Source organism: Rhyacophila brunnea, unplaced genomic scaffold (assembly GCF_057557595.1).
Source record: "Rhyacophila brunnea isolate RB1 unplaced genomic scaffold, BYU_Rbru_1.0 scaffold_15, whole genome shotgun sequence".
In the NCBI taxonomy this organism is placed as follows: domain Eukaryota; kingdom Metazoa; phylum Arthropoda; class Insecta; order Trichoptera; family Rhyacophilidae; genus Rhyacophila; species Rhyacophila brunnea.
In genome coordinates, this window is record NW_028232806.1 from 11,202,017 (window position 1) to 11,218,423 (window position 16,407).

Consider the following 16,407-nt stretch of genomic DNA (forward strand, 5'->3'; position numbering starts at 1 on the left):
GAATTGAGAGCACATAACAACGTACCATATGCAGTCTCAGATCTAGGTTAAGATCTCGATTGCTAAGGAGGCGTCTCATTTTGAGAAAGGCGCTCCTTGCGATCTCAATTCTAATTTTCATTTCCTGAGAGTGGTCCCATTTCTCATTGACCCGTGTACCTAAATATTTATAATATTTGTCACCATACTGCACCATAATATGTTCACAAACGACAGAACAGTAAATACTATTCTGCGTCTCTCAATAGCTTCGTTGCTGTATCCGTCCCATTGAACAATCAATCACAGGACCTATGATGTGATGATCATGCATCGACCACAGATTTCTTCTTTGGTGGCATATCTGGAATCTCTCACATACACATTAGATCCAGAATTTATACGTTATATTTTGAGCGAATAATTTACTAAAAAATTGTATAAAACACGAAAGATACAAACCTACAAACTTATCTGATGAATGGGATGGGGAAGCCACTGTCGAAAACTACCCAATCAAGACTTGTAACTGAACGAAATCTGACATTCGAATGAAATTTTCAAAATGGCGTCCTATGGCCATTCTACAGATAAGTTTGTATGTCTATACTTCCAATATGTCTTCATAACGAAAATAGTAATTTAACCTACCTAGTAATATAAGTTATAGTGCATAGAAATAAACCAACGGCATTATAATAAGCGGTCCTTTTTTTTTGAGTGTGTAATTTAACAAGATAATTAAGAGCAAGTCAAAGAATCTAGTTTATCACAAGTTTTGTTTTTGTTTTGTTACGCCAAATAAGTATAACTTCTAACGCGCGTACATAATTACACACACCGATTTTTTTCAATGCATTTCCTCTTATGTATTAATTTTTTGGCTAGTATTTATCTAACAATAATTGCCATCTAACAAACATGCTTGTGAAGTGGGAAATCTAAACGTTATTTATTTATTTACAGATTAAATTTTAACACATACCTATTTAATATTTCGTACGCAAAACGAAAATTTCCACTATACCTATTTTATTTTTGGTTTAGAAAATAGAAAATCTCACACAACACATTTGCTCTAACAGGAAATTGTTCCGGGCAGCTTATATTTCAATATTTTCATTTATATTTTTCCATTTTAATATACAAATTAATATTGCCGATGGTGTACATTCTGGAATGGCTGTATAGTAAAATACATGCACAACGTTATAATAATTATGACATGAAACTAATTGCGACTGGAAAATGTGAAAATGCAGATTACGCTGAAAATTTTACCTCTATTCGTCGAATTTATATCGCAGCACCGAAACAAAAAAAAAACTATTTCGAAAATACATATATTATAATTATTTCCGCTTGAAATAGGAATTTAAATTGATTGCGTAATTTTGTATCTGTGTACTACGATTGCTTTTATTTGTATTTATTATCCGGTTCGCCCGCTCATAAGTTCATTCTATTTTCAAATATCCATATAATATATATTACGTTATATTATAACGTAATATTATATTGTGTACATAAATGTTTTGGGTTTTTTTTTATATAATTAAAGACAATACTTCCCAAACTTTTTAGCAACATGGCACACTTTTTAAATTATATTTTTTTTCTTTATTTCTAAATTATAAATTACTAATCCGTCTGCTGGCTTTCAAAAAGATGTATTATGGTGGTTATATATTTCTCAGAAGTATTTTCAAAGTATGTATGTTCCATTAAATAATGTTCCATTGTTAAATATTGCGAAATATAAGGTGAATGAAAAAATACATAACTTGAAAATACCTCAGATATATACATACTAGAAAAAATCATATTTTAAAAAATACGATGCTCGACGGGATTTGAATCCATATAACCACTGGTATCAATTATGCTAGGAGCCTCCTATCTAATTGCGACAATTCAAACTAGCATGTCAAACATAAAATGCTTATCAAATTGGTTAATGCACAGTTGGCGCGATACCAGTGGTTATACGGGTTCAAATCTTTTCGAGCATCGTATTTTTTTTCAAAATATGATTTTTTCCAGTGAGTACATATTTGAGGTGTTTTCAAGTTATGTATATTCAATATATGGAATGTTACATTCTCAAAATCTTGCGAATTATTCGATGAATAAAAGAAAATTTTAATGGTTTATAGAATAAAAAAATCGGTGTCTACTTATGTACGCGCGTTAGAAGTTATACTTCTTTGGCGTAACAAAACAAAAACAAAACTTGTGATAACCTAGATTCTTCGACTAGCTCTTAATTATCTTGTTAAATTACACACTTAAGAAAGAGGACCGCTTATTGGAACGCCGTTGGTTTATTTCTATACACTTTAACTTATATTACTAAATTATTTAATTATTTATCGTTGTTTTTATTTTTAAATTAACAACTGCCACTATGACGTTTAATAGTTTATTTACGTAAAGAATTGCAAATGGCCGACAATAATAAATTCGCTGCCTAGGTAACGGAACAATTCTAAACTATAATATTTTACTGTATAATCGTCACGATCGGAGTATCATACGGCGTAATGGTAGTGCATTCGGCTGATAAACGAACAATCGATGGTTCGAATCCAGTCGAGTGCGTTTATTTTTGTGTGAAAAAATAAATTATGTGTTACGTGTCACACGCCAAAAATACACTTTGATCTGATTTTCCAAACGCGCCTAAAGAAGTATAACTTCAAAAATGTTTAATAACCAACGATGTTTAAATAAATCCTTTTTCTATCATATTGCTTTGTCTGGTATCGATTATCGGAATTGCTGTAGCTAATTTACAATAATTGCCTTTCTAGTCAGAAGAGTTCTGTCAGATTTTTTATACAAATCAGTTGACGAGGGATTCTTTTTTTAAATTCCACTTTCATACATATAGTCTCAATCTCTATAGATGAAGATTTCCTTCAACATCTTGTACTATAACTAAGTATCTGGTCTTAGATTAATTCAATGACGACATCTCTGCATCTAGTCCTAAGGGCGCTGTAAAATGACAAAGTTTAAAAACCACTGAGCTAAGTGAATAGATAACCATATTAAACTATACCACACTAATGTATTATAATATAACGAAGTATATTGCGCTACACGTAATAGCATTGTGAGGGAATTGAGGTTATTCGCTTCGACGCTAAATGCAATAGCGTGCGCAATCATTTTAACCAGTGTGTAATGACAGTACCGTATACTACATAATGTATAGAAATAACTTTATGGTATTATTTTCCAAAAGTTTATCTTAACTTTAGAAACTTTTCAGATATCAAGATGAAACTTTACTGTATTATTGCTAATAGTACAGTTTGTAACATGTGCAAGTAATATTGATATTAGTTAAGTAGTTTTTGAGTTAGAACGGAAAAACATTATAAAAAAAAAAACTATATATTATTGTGGTTAGCAGTAGCATGAGTTGACTCTTGAACCAGGCATAGTCTTCATTTTAAGCGGTTTTATTTATCAATACAGTCATTTGTATTTTAGATACACAATAATTAATAAATATATAATATATTGTTCATATTATAAACAAGTCGTGGGGAATATAATATATTCATTACATATTATAAATATATTACAATTATAAAGTGTTATTTTGAGTAATTTTAAGTTATTATGTAAGGGAAATCATACGTTTAGAGAATATTAAATACTCAAATATTATGTTTGAACCTAGTTAACTCTAAAATAACCAGAATGGACTTTGTTCACTATGGTTGTGAAACACTTATATTATATAATAATATTATGTATTAAAGAAAATAACCATATATATTATTTGAGAATCTCACGTTTGTTCGTTATTTAGTCTTTCTATCATAGAATGTTGGGTTGTCTTCGAGTGTTCTTCCTTTTCTTTTCTCTACGTTATGAATGCGAACTCCACTCTCAGTATGTCAAAAAGGAATCCAATTAATTGAAAACAAACGTATGGACTGGGATTTTTTTTAAATAGATGGAATAATCTGGGGATGTGCTGCATCCACAACAATAAACCGTATCCTACTGATCGTTACGTGTCATGGAAATAGTAAAATAGAAAATATTTCGAAATTACAGGCAGTATTACATACTTCACATTGTTACGTCCCAGCATCGGGGCATATGGCAAGCACTGGGTCGCCCTACTTCTTTCAGTCCATTGTCACGTCTTGCTCATCCCACCATGTGAAACCTGCAGCATATAAATCGCTTTTGTAGCACCGCTGCAAGGTGAGGAAGGTCAGCTACGGTGAAGAAACTCTTGAGTTTTATGCCGAAAGGGTGCGGAGTGTCGCACTCTCTGGCATCCAGAGTACTTATCCCAGTGACGTGACGCGTCTCTTCGTTTCGATTACTTCAATTACCGAGGACTGCCGTGTCCGCTCGCGAGCTCGTGTATTTGTAACGTAAGTTTGGTGAATATTGAAATTGCTGTACGGAAAATGGTCTCAAAGTGCAACGATTTACGTTAATATGACCTTCTATACATTTATTTATTTTATTTATTTAGAAAAAAGTATTACAGCATTACAGCGATTGGCCAATGCGCCATAATACATAATAAATACAAAATTATAAAAATAATATAACACGAAAGTAGAAAATACAGCATGTGTTTATATAAATATTAAAGAAACATGATATATACAATTATAAATTTAACCTATTTAACACATCCACAAACATTATATAGTTAATAAAAAATAAATAACCTTTATGGTGCCATCGAATAAGTTAATCGCTCGATATACAGCATCATGAAACATAACATCTGTCCTGCGACGAGGTATCATGAAGACCATAGAGTTAGAGTGATATTGGTGGGAACATGAAAATTAATATTTGCCAGTATATACAGATTGTAAATGAACCCACGAAGAAGTAAAAAGAAATGCTTTAAAAGAGCAATCACTCTTCGGGTGGACAGGAATTGCATTGATAGCATACCCAGAAGAAAACGAGTCGGGAAATTCATTTTATTATCACTATCATAAGGAAAGAACTCGTATGTTCTTAAGTAGAGAAATCTAAGAAATCTATCGTGGACTCGATCCAACTTAATTGTGTGGACAGACCTATTAGGACTCCAAATAATGCTGGCATATTCAAGAATACTCAACACAAATGATACGTATAATGTACGTATCACTCGGACGTTTTCGAATGATTTTGAAACCCTCATAACAAAACCAAGCATTTTGCTAGATCTAGTACTGATGTTAAGAATATGCTGATTGAAAGTGAACTTTGCATACAATACACCCAAATCTTTCATCTCCGTTCCCTACTCAATATTATATACATACATGATAATATGGTATACTAGTAGGGCTCAGTCCAGAACTCCTTGCCTATCCTTCGTTACGTGTGCAAATCGACGACCCACGCTAATCCAATTCTTAGGTTTTATTATCTTGAAAATTAAATCGACGTCGGCATCTGTGTTATATTTTACATTTTTATCTGAAAATTGACCATGTTGAATATAGTATAAATGAAGGATCAAGAGGATCAAGAGTATCAATAAAAAAATTATTTATTGAAGTAGGTTTTATGGAGATCCCATATTTAAAGTACAGAACCACGCCCATAATTATTTGAATGTAATCTATTATTACAGTAATTCTTAGGATATATTATGACTAGGTGAAAATTGAGGGTAGAAATTTGACATAAAAACAAAACACAAAATACTGAAAAATCTTTTTTTATATTATAGAATAGTTTCGTTTACGATGCATCAGGCTTATTTATAATAAATATTAAATGGTATTTTATATAAAATGGAAATATTACACGCCATGTAAATATTAATTGTTTTCAGTTACACGTATAAGTGCCTGAAGTTACCAATTAAACCTTCAGGTATCCGTGTCACCAATGATTGCTGCGAAGGAATTTCCCTATGCTAATATCGTAACGTATGTAGGTATGTGCAATTTAGCAAATTATACGATAAGGCGACTCACATGCCAACATGGAGTCTATGATAACTGACTGAATTGGCATTTACAATTAATTTTATTTATTATATAGCTTAATATGATTACTTATAATATTTTATAAAAATTATGTGAATGTTTCTGTATAAAATCTGAGTGGGGAAAAAAAGATAATAATAAATAACCATATTCAACCAAAGTCGTACAACCTTCAATTATTATACTAACGTTTGACATACATGAAAATACTATCATAATTTATATATTTTTTAAACTATTTGTAAATGAACACTAATACATAATACAGTTAATTCTCGTTTATATAATAAATTAATACAATAAAATAAGGCAAAAACCGTATTACATACTGAGTAAAGGATCTAGTATAAAAATGAGTGTTGAAAATTTTAAGTGTTTATAAAAACCCGTAGTGGATACAATAAATAATCACTATGAATACATTCAATAGACGCATTAAATTTTAACTCTTAATAATTTTATAGTTTCCTGAATACTGCCAGAGCCGAGTTAACTTGAGCTTGAGACTCCTTTATTTGAGGTTATATGGATACTATCCGTGGCTTTATCCAACTGACTTTCTCTTAGGTATGCTAACATACTGTAGTTTAAGTGCTAGAAGATATCAATATTTGGCCACGTATTTTTTTCGACTAATACGTGGTGTGAATGAGAGCTCTGCCATTCTTGGTAATATTGACTTGTGTGTCCCTGATAACTATCTTAGAAATCGGGAGCATCAGTTGTTTGTTCTCCCGAGGAGCAGAACTAACCTGCCATTGGTGATGCCAATTGGTAGAGCAATAACTCTGTTAAACCAAATTGCTTCGGATGTTGATATATTCCATCTACGTGAGAATGAGTATAGGTGGACGTTATTTTATAAATTCTTAAAATAGGGTCTGCTTAACTCATCCGGTGTACTTCCTTGTACCTATATACTTCATATTTTTTGTATTTACACATTTATACTATAGAATAACTTAATATTGCATAATTACAATATTACATAATACTTTTTTAATAATATTTATTTGTTTCTAAATGTCATGTTGTGAACGTCTTAAACTTATAATTTGTAATGTCCACAATATGTAAAATAAATTAAAATTGAAAATTGAAAATAAAAAAATAAAAAAATTGAAAAAAAAACTCATCAAAGCATGTATGTCACGTCAGGCACAGACGACTTAGCTCATGCATTCTTATAAACATCATAACTTCTGAATAAACTGTTATATATATATATATTTTCTAAACAATATTTAACATTTTAGTTTGAACATATTCACAATAATCTCGAGAAACATGTTGATTTGGTAAATTTTCATAAACATTCATCATTTTGTTCTTATTTAATTTTTTTAAGGGATTTATTTTATTCCAAAGATAGCTAGGCTACAAATGTCCACCTGGTAATAATTGGCTGACAGTGATAAGGTTAAACTCTCAGAATATATATAACTTTTTGTGTATAGTATGATAATGATATGGAGGTGGAAAAAACTAAACCCTTTATTTTTTATTTAGAAAGTAAATAAGTATATTATTTTGTTGCATTTCTTATTAGCTAATTTAACTAAATTCCTACAATGTTATCTATTTCTAATATTTATTAGCTTTATATCATATTAAATTAATATTATTTTACATAGTTTCTTCGAAATATTATATCTTTTTAAAAGTATCTGAAACTACTAGAATAATCATCGTAGTATTTTTTATTGCTTTATTTCAATTCACCACCATTTCAACTTTGTTTTAAATTAAATTTTAAATTCTCTCAATAAATAGCTACAAACTTTGTTAAGTAAATAAAGGTAATATGACTAACTTCGTGAAACCCAGCATCAAAAATAATCAATATTTATAATAATAATAATTGTAAACCTCTACATCTATCCAAGATCTAGAATTGTTTATTGAAAATACATACTTTTTTGTTTTAATACTGTTATTTTAATGTAGAAACTGACCATTTTCCAGCTAATTGATTGCGAAAGTAATATTATTGTAACGTGAAAAAAAAACAAGCCATTTTTTTGTCTGGCAGCAAATAATACGTCATTATAAATGATGGATGGGGCAGACTCTAACGAAAGCCTTTAAATCGTCCAGTTCATACAGTTGAAACGATTTGATTTTTCAATTTAATCCTGGATAATTTTTCAGTCTGTCGGCAGGTTTTGTTGGTTTAAAACTCATCGCCACTAAACTTGCGGCACATGAATCTATCTAATGTCATGTCAATATTTTAAACTAGAAATTATTACCAGGGGACAGTACTACCTGCCAAAATTCTCATCGGGATAGTCCCGACTCCTCTGTAGACTCATCCATTTCAATTCGTGACACTCAGTATGCGGATACACTTGGCGCTTAACGTCAGCGGACAGCAGAGCCAGTCTAAAAACAAAAAAAAATCTTTCTTAACTTTCTTCTTTAAGCACTACGGTGCATGGTTACAGCATCAGTCCCGTGCGGATCCGTCTCGGGACGGAATGAGCACTTAATATCACTTCTTTCAGACACGCTTAAAGCGTCATGGAAAGCGGCCGTGCATATCCACGGCTGTGCATATATGACGGGTGGTGGTGGGAACTTAACACCTTATCCTTATGTTTACGTGTAAGTTCTGTAATACTGTCTTTGTTCTAGTATTTCAGGCTCAATTTGGTCTCTGAACAGCTGCATCAGTCTGGCGGAGACTTTTTAGACTCTTCTAACTTTGCCGAGTACGCCATCGTTAAACTCGTACGTTTGTCAATCGGCGACGATTCATCCCTTTCCAGCATCCCCAATGTTTCTTATGTTGCCTAAGGTTATAGTAGGTTAGTGCACCCTATCCTGAGTCTATCCTCAAATTTTTTGGATAACACATTAATTTATTGATTATTTAATCACTTGATACGTTATTACCGCATTATAAGCATCTGTCAAACTATTATGAGAGTCTCATTTGTTTTTTTAGCGACCCGTTTAAAATAAGTAAACGATTCCTCAGATTTTTTTAAATTTTGATTTTTTTTTGCTTTTTTTAGATTCATCCCTTATTACATCGAACATATTAACTGTAAAAATATTATTATAATATCACTATCAATGAATTCTTATCAATCGCTGTTCATTACTGACAAGGATGCTCTTCATGATCAGTTAATTTTCAGTTTTTTTCTGAACTCAGCTTAGTGGATCATCATTAACAATCAAGGTTTATAAACATGCTGAATTGTTGCTTGTTGATAAATTAAGAAGGTTAACAACAGCACATAAATTTCACTTTTTTATATAATGAATGATAATATTGTGAAAGTTTACATCATATCTAGTCATTTAGATCAATTCTTATCTTATTACTACGTAATAAGATAAGATCTTAATTTTTAATTACGATCTTATTTCGATATTAAAATGATTCTTAGTATTAATAAGTAATAAAGTAATAAATCTAAGTAATAATTATTTCCTATATTGATATGAATTTTCCAACAACATGCCTGCATAGCAACGTTAATCTTTCATATTTAAATATCAAAATGTTACCAGATAATTCATTTCTTCATTTAACTCATATCTAATAATATTTTAATTTTTAATTATAATTATCAAAGATACGAAAATATTGTAAATTAAAGATAGTATTAATTTTCTATATTTAATTGTTTTAAAAAGTTGTAAGACCACTACGACAAGACGTCCGCGTTTTAACTTGCCGACCCATCTAGGCTAGTCAAAATGTCGAATATTACTCATATTATAAAAAAACTATTCCTTTATTTATACTTTAATATTTATTTTAAATGATTCTGTAGTTTTATAATACAGCGCAGTCGTAATTAGGGATTTCAATACCGAATGAAAATTTCAATACCGGTTTTTTGGTATTTCTTATTGAATACCGGTATTTCTCAAATATTAAAAAAAACATAAGTAGGTGCTTATTAATAAAATATAGCTATTAAAATCTTTTAAAAATATTATTTTATAGCAAAAACCTACATACCTACGTTTATTATGTTGACATTTAAAAATATGTATTGATTATAATTATTGTAGAACTATGGATTTTTTACAAATAATTTTTAAAAATATATAATGATAATTTTAACTAAAGCCCTCAAAAGTTCATCAAGTGCAAATAAGTCCGTCTGCAGGAAAACCTTCTTAAATTTAACGCTTGTACAATTATAGAATTATAGAACACTTGAACATTTTTGTCATGGATGTTTTCTATTTCGAAATAATATTATGATAATTTGTAAAATATATTTGATGAAATTTGTTTTAATATTTTTCACCTCTGTTGGATTCACTCAATATATTTGCATTTTAGCAGCACATAACTTATAAACAAGTGTGCTTTCTTAATAACGAAAATTCCGGTATTTTGGATTTTTTAAACCAGTATTTCGGTATTGACAAATACTGGAATACCGATTTTGAAATACCTGTATTGCAATCCCTAGTCGCAATGAGCCAAAGTGTAAAATACTGTATTTTTTTTTTTGACTAGACAGTTCAAAAATCTATCATCTCTGACTCAGATATTGTCTATTGATAAAGTGGCTTTTGATCAAACATGGTGCCCATGACATTACTTGTATAAAATATCTGGGATAATGTGAGCCTAGTACCTAATCCAATCAATACGTCTTCGTTATTATTAAGTTTACTAGATCAAGGACTATTATACATCATAACTCGTTTTATTTTCTTTGATGTTTGTTTAATTTATTACAGTAAAGATATATATTATGGTTTCGTATAACTGCCATTGCGATAAGTTAAGCCTAATTGATCGCTCTTTTTCCTTGCCGAGCTATTTACAAAAGTCATGTACACAAGAAAACAACTTGACAAATGTTTCAAATCATTTACTTCTCAAATCATCCGTCTTTTCTTACTTGGCGCTACTCTCGGCGTATTATTTTTCCTCAACTTTACTAATTGGCCGTATTGATTGATTGATTGTATATTAGCTACTCAAATATTTTTCCTTTCTATTTGTAAGGCAATATCTGGCTATTTGGCGTTCACTATAACGGGTGTATTATATCGACATGTCAATATATGGACTCTGGTAACTTCTAATTAATAACAGAAATCGAATCAATACATGTATTATATATTTGGCATCATTTCTATAATTAATTATCTGTTAGTGAACACCACAGTTGGACCAAGCTATGGTTTTCTAGAGTAATCCCACACGTCACTAATCTAAGAATATGCGATGACTGACAACTGCAAATAAAAAAATTAAGAGCATACTTCAGTGAAACGGCAAATAATTTTCAACTATACGAGCGACGAAATTTTGGACTCGCTGGCAATCGGAGAGCGAAAATCGAGCTGTGAACACGTCAATTTGTTTCGTGATGGCGACGGGGTTATTAATTCTTAAATCGTGTAAAGATGACTAAAAGACGTTACCCATTTACTTGAAAAAGAAAACATGTCAATGAATATATTATTATTGTCACTAATAGAACAATAAACAGAACATTAAATGGACGCATGTTTAATTTTTATGACAAATTATATTTCGTTCAGCACGCGTCATTTACACAATCCGCGCATCGCCTAGTCACGATCTTTTTAGACGGTGCCCCAGCTGAGGTATAGCCTTAATAATTATGTATCTACCGCAAAAATATTTTTAAGCGTAGCACATTTTAAAAGTGTGTCTTAGTGTATTTTGTGTTGCAAAGTTAAATGGTTACTCTTAAAATCAAAGTAATTTCCCATAATTTCCCAAAATGGACCAGAACGCACCGGAGCGCCGTTCCGGTTCATAAGATCTCCAAAATTTTCGCTCCGTCTTGTGGAAAAATAATTTGACCATCTGCGCTAGATCGGAAATATAACAAAAGAATCTTACACACTCTTTTTATAAAATACGCGTAAAATTAGATAAGTATGTTAATATTTTCGTAAAATTATCGAGCGCTCCGGTTCGTAATTTTTTCCATTTCGAGCGCTGCATAATTTTCTTCTTTTAGACAACTTTACTGTCCAAATTCATGGACAATTTAATAACCAATATTTTTGATTGATATGATTGAAATGCATAGATCTATACAAAACATTGGAAGAGGTATCTACAAGTGTGCATACAACGCGTATTAGAGAAATCGTCTACGCTTTATAACTTTGCATTTTTTACCACATTGATAAGTCTCTTTGCCTGATTACCTTGTATAAAATTAGATCAAATGATATTCACTTGTATTAATATAATATTTAGTAACAAATAAATAAGATAATATTGTAAAATATATATTTTTAGAATCTATTACATCATTTTATTCCTAGAGCAGGAGTTCAAAATTATAAAGTGGCAATTCTATCACGGTGCGACTACTACATTTACCAACACTAAGGACTAAGAAAATTTAACACCATGAGGTATACGAATATGAGTATAAAACGTAACTAATCAGTAATCTGTAATCACAGTCGTATCTCATTATTTAGGTGTGTAACTGTGGTCATGTACAGTCAGCATAATGTGCAGGTTTTCTATTACGATGACTTACTCAATTTTGAAATGACTCTGACCCAAATAATATCCGGTCTTTTTTTGCTGAACCTCGAATATAACCCTGCTGAACCCCATTTGGAAAAGCTAGTCTGACCAAGTAAAGGCCACTACATGATTTTTTTTATATATATATATATATATGCAGAGTGCGGAATGGATGTATTGCTGGATATAATATGTAACTAGAACATTTAAAAGAAGTCACTATCGTCAATTTTGTGCATTTTAGTAAGAACTAAGTGAATACTAATTGACTTAGTATCTTATTAAAGTTACACGTAGCCTTCAGTCGGGTCTGTATATTATATTTCTCACGTCTATAATAATCATCAAAATGCACTCTATTCCTCTGAAATATTTCAAAGTTATTTCTTTTAGAATGAAAAACCCATTTCACTTGTTCTCTTTGATATAATTTACATAACTTTTACAAGAAAACTTTCTCCAAGAATGTAAACGAGAGAAACATTTGAATTGAAGTGACCCCCGATTCTTATAAAAAAAATAATACATTTTTGCTTTATACTGAGAGATTTGAATATCATTTTTCAAATTACTTCTTACATGTTTTAGTGGGAGATACACTCAGTTGTAATCGAATATAAGTTCAGAAATAAAATATATTTAAGTGCTCACTTGATTTGATTAGTTTTTTTATAATTCATATTGGGTATTAATATATATTATAATTCATAAAAATATGTGAATGAGTACTGTACCGTACTGTTCATTACACATACATACTTAAATATACATACTTACAAGATACATACTTAAATATATTATCTACATTCTACATCATCGATTCAGCAAAAATTTCAAACATCAATAGCTGTTTATGCCGTGATAAACTACGGAGTAGTTATTTTTAATAAGGTGATATCTCTAGTTAATGACAATGTAGACCGCTAGAATGCCTGTTTATCAAAAAGACGACAAAACTAATTGAAACACGTAATTTTGGCAAATTTTTATTTTAAATAAATACAAATTTCTTTATACATGGCGACGTGTTAACATAATAGCGATAGTTTTATTACAAGTAATCTTTACAGAGAATAATAATTATTATGGCAGCGAGAAAAACATCGTCTCTAACGGAGGTTGGCCATCATCATGACGAGCTTTATCATCTCGGAATAGTTCAGTAAAGCTGCATTAGTTATCACTCACGAAGAATGTTTTAAATCATAAAAGGTAGCATCGTCATCTGCTACGTTTTCTATTGATTTTTTTTGATAACAACTTCTGAGATCTCTGAAAAAATACGACGGCGGGCGGAGTTTTTTTTCAGATTTTTTTCTTGTATGTATATATCTGAGGTGTTTTCAAATTATGTATGTTCAATAACGAATATTACATTCTCAAATATTGTGAATAATTTGTTGAATAAAAAAGTTCTGGCATGATATGATTTTGCGATTATTACATAAGTAAATTTATGTACGGCTTCACGGACAGGTAGTTCACTACGATATCTCTAAAAAAAGTTATTTCACTACGAGGGGGGTCCTGTGGCGTCACCGACTAAGGCAGTCTACTGCGAGCCTTAGTACAGTTATCACGCACAACAACAACTCATACAAACTTGTCCAAAGTTGTAACTCATAAGTTGAAAAAATTATAAATTATAATCATCCCAAATAAAAATATTTCAAGTGTCTACACGAATTTCACTGCTGACCTATTCAACATATTCTACAGATATTTCATTATGACTGTGACAGCAAATAATTGTTTTTAGTAGGCATCTTTATTACCGACAATTTTATCTAAAATCTAAAACAAAACAATGAAGCAACCTTGACTTTAGACTATCACCCTCAATCTGTTATGCATATTGTAATATATTTATGAATATTCGTATAATTGGCCGTATATTACGAACAACATTGACTTTACATGGGTTGGTATTTAGACTGCGCGAACTAATTTGCATTGATCAAGAGATTAAGGTGGCCTCCTCTGTTGTGTCACATCGAATTAGCATAACGCCTCGCCGTGCTGCGTAATGCCACGGCGAGCCGTCACGTCAAATTCCATTGTTTTCAGCTTATATAAATTGGTGATATGGTAGGTACCTAGCTAATTAATTACTATTCATCGTATGGGTAAATTAATTTCTTTGCATTGTTGAGTTATTAAACGATTTTTTTATGAAGAGATATTCTATTTCATGTGACGAATACATGATATAGAAAATGCATAAATCCTTTATTGAATCAAACAATTATTTCAAAAAGCTAGTAATTAACACTATTCTCAGGGCTCGAAATGGACCGGAGCGCACCGGAGCACCGTTCCCGTTCGTGAAATCGGTAAAATTATCGCTCCGTCTCGTGGAAAAAATAATTTGACCGTCTGAGCTAGATAGGCCATATAATAGAAAATCTAACACACTTATTTTTATGAAATACACATAAAATTTGATAACTATGTCTTCTAACTATGATAACTATGTATTGTTCTTCAGAAAACTGTCGAGCGCTCCGGTTCGTAAACTTTTCCATTTCGAGCGCTGACTATTGTTTAAAATGGAAGTGTTATGTGTCGATTTGTTTGAGACAATATTGTCATACGTTATGTCACTACTAATAATTGCCATACATAGTGTGTATTTAGGGCCTGCAATACCGGTATTTCAAAACCGCTATTCCAGTATGTATTAATACCGAAATACCGGTTTTAAAAATCCAAAATACCGAAATTTTAGGTATTCAACCACACTCGTTTACATTTTTGACGATGAAGCTCATGTTATTTCTTCATTAGTTTGTATTGTATTTCCTATTCAATTGAGTGTATAAGTTATGTGCTGATAAAATTCAAAATATTGACTGAATCCAACATAGGTGAAACAACAATAAAAGACAATTCATTAAAAAATATACCCAATTATAAAATTGTCTCGATAAATTAATATTGGTACTGATATTACTTCGAAATAAAAAACACCCGTCATAAATGTTCAATTATTATTATTATTATTACAAGTTACAAGTGATGAATTATTGAAGAAGCTTTTCCTGCAGCCGCGCTTATCTTTTTGAAGGCTTGAGTTGAAATTGTCAATATATTCAAATTATTTGTAAAAATCACAAATTCTACAATATTGTGATTAATATATCATTTTTAAATGTCACATAAATGTAGGTTTTTTCTATAACATAATGTTTTTAAAGAGATTGTAATAGCTATATTTACTCATAAGTAGGTACTTACATTTTAACGAATACCGGTATTAATACCGGGTTTCAATAAGAAATACCGAAAAACCGGTATTGCTATTTTTATTCGGTATTGCAATCCCTGTGTGTACTTAAGTTGTACTTAATAAGTATCTAGAGACAAAACTATACACAGTGGCGTCCTGTGAAGATAGACACGTAATTCACTGGCTATGGGTGGTACATTTCACATGAAGACAATTCGAAGTCTTCAAATATAAGTTATCATTAACTGAACTTCCGTTAACGGGATAGAGCTCTATTATAATGGTTTAAAAACAACATTTGTTTTAATTCTACATTTTTTTATCATTGATAGCTTTTTGTGCTGTTTTAGGGAACAGTAAACGTTTTAACATTTTAACATTTTATGTACTTAGACCGCTCTCGCGATCGGTCCATAGCGCGAAATAGCTAACATCAAACATTCAAAAATTATGAAATTCAACTTTGTTTTGGCTGCACATATGATGGCCTAGTTAGCAGAGCGGATATTTTACCGTGAGTTGCGGATTCAAGCTCAAGGCTGATTAAAAGGCATGTTGTTTTTTTTCGAGTATATTTGATCCAACGAAAGACCCAATAGTTTAAGCAAATGACTAACAACAATTCATCATAAAAAAATCTATTATAATACAATATTTACTCTATCTAGGCCTATATGCTTCACTATGGTGCGAATATGGACAATTACTAT